The sequence below is a fragment of the Bos indicus x Bos taurus genome, chromosome 16, assembly GCF_003369695.1.
Source record: "Bos indicus x Bos taurus breed Angus x Brahman F1 hybrid chromosome 16, Bos_hybrid_MaternalHap_v2.0, whole genome shotgun sequence".
In the NCBI taxonomy this organism is placed as follows: Eukaryota; Metazoa; Chordata; class Mammalia; order Artiodactyla; family Bovidae; genus Bos; species Bos indicus x Bos taurus.
This window is the reverse complement of record NC_040091.1, coordinates 17,898,551-17,900,463: the sequence shown is the minus strand read 5'-3', so window position 1 is coordinate 17,900,463 and position 1,913 is coordinate 17,898,551. Positions and strand designations below refer to the sequence as shown.

General features: G+C 37.2%; 1 non-coding gene across 1 annotated transcript; it reads right to left on the bottom strand.

The window, feature by feature from the left end:
* Nucleotides 1-296: 296 nt before the first annotated feature.
* LOC113907123 lies at nucleotides 297-403 on the bottom strand. The gene has a single exon (XR_003515110.1). It is a non-coding gene; the product is annotated as a U6 spliceosomal RNA (small nuclear RNA).
* Nucleotides 404-1,913: the final 1,510 nt, after the last annotated feature.

The following is a 1,913-nucleotide window of genomic DNA, read 5'->3' as shown; positions in this document are numbered from 1 at the left end:
CATAGGTGCATGGGTTTGTTTTTGGACTTCCTATCCTGTTGCATTGATATATCTTTCTAGTTTTGGGCCAGTACCATATAGTTTTGATTACTGTAGCTTTGTAATATAGTCGGAACCAGGGAGCCTGGTTCCTCCAGCCTTTTTTCTTTCTCAAGATTGCTCTGGCTGTTCTTGGTCATCTGTGTTTCTGTACCAGTTGTAAAAAAAAGTTCTAATTCTGTGAGAAATGCCATTGGTAATTTGATAGGGATTTCTTTGAATGTGTAAATTGCTTTGAATAGTATAACCATTTTCAGGAAAATATGGAACATGTCACGAATTTGCGTGTTATCCTTGCACAGGGGCTATACTAATCATCTCTGTACCATTTCAGTTTTAGTACATTTGCTGCTGAAGGGAGCACTTGATCTTCATTTTAATTGTGTACATTTTCTCCCAGCATTTAAGGCACTGTATATTTTACATACAATATTCATGTCTATTGATACAATTAAAAGGTGAAATAAAAGAAATCTGATGATAAATTTAAACCATTTTAATTATTTAAATTTTCTTCCTTGCAGAGAAAACAGCATCTTACTTTTTACAGAAAAGTTTCCTAAAAATAGTGTTATTTCCTGTTTAATCCTGATTGCCCTGTAGCTTCAAGCAATCCCAATGAAACTTTTCTCACTGAAGTCATTACTGATTCCAGTTCTTATTTTATTAGCTCATGTTTAATTTCTATTTCTCCCTTGAAAATTCCCTCTTTTTTTGCTTCAGTGACACTACTTTTTCTTAAAATAAAGTTTTCTTTCAAATGCTTCTACTTTGCAACGTTTGAAGATATTCATTGATTGGACCTTCAAGTGATGGTGTTCCATCCACAGCCTCTGTTCTTACAATGCTTTTCTTCTTAAACACTTCTCAGATATCTCATCTGCTTTCATGAGTTGAAATTTTCTTTAGTAATGAGAGACTAGTCTTTTCTGTAATAGTCTAGCTTCCAATATCTCTATGTCTTAATAAAGGTTAAACAAACTGGTTGGCTGGGATCCAGCACTCATTATGGTCGATCAAATGAACTGGGAAATTGCACAATCTCTAAGAACAACTTTGCAGACATGACATACATCAATGCTTATCACATTTTCTTATCATGGCCTTGCTTTACAACAATGGGAGAGTGGAATAAATGCTACATGAAAAGACTGGAGTTTCTGTGAATAGTTCTAATCATATCATGGCCTCTGTCCTCAATCTCCAGCTCAGATCTTTAGACTTGTGTATTTCTCTGTCTTTTGGAAACCTGTATTTATACTTTTTTTTTTTTTTTTAATGAATCTGAAACATATGTCTAATAGAACTCTTCTTTTTTCATTCACATTAGAATATCCTCCTTTTATTTCCTGCCTCAGTGAATGGCATTGATACCTATCTAGTTGTTTTAGCTGGAAACGTAGGAAACCATACTAGACATTGCCTAATCTATCTAAAATTTACTTTCTCAAAGTCCTTTACTTTGACATACTTTCCGAAGAATTGATGCTTTTGAACTGTGGTGTTGGAGAAGACTCTTGAGAGTCCCTTGGACTACAAGGAGATCCAACCAGTCCATGCTGAAGGAGATCAGCCCTGGGATTTCTTTGGAAGGAATGAGGCTAAAGCTGAAACTCCAGTACTTTGGCCACCTCATGCGAAGAGTTGACTCATTGGAAAAGACTCTGATGCTGGGGAGGGATTGGGGGCAGGAGGAGAAGGGGACGACAGAGGATGAGATGGCTGGATGGCATCACTGACTCGATGGACGTGAGTTTGAGTGAACTCTGGGAGTTGATGATGGACAGGGAGGCCTGGCGTGCTGCGATTCATGGGGTCGCAAAGAGTTGGACACAACTGAGCGACTGAACTGAACTGATACATAAAATACAATT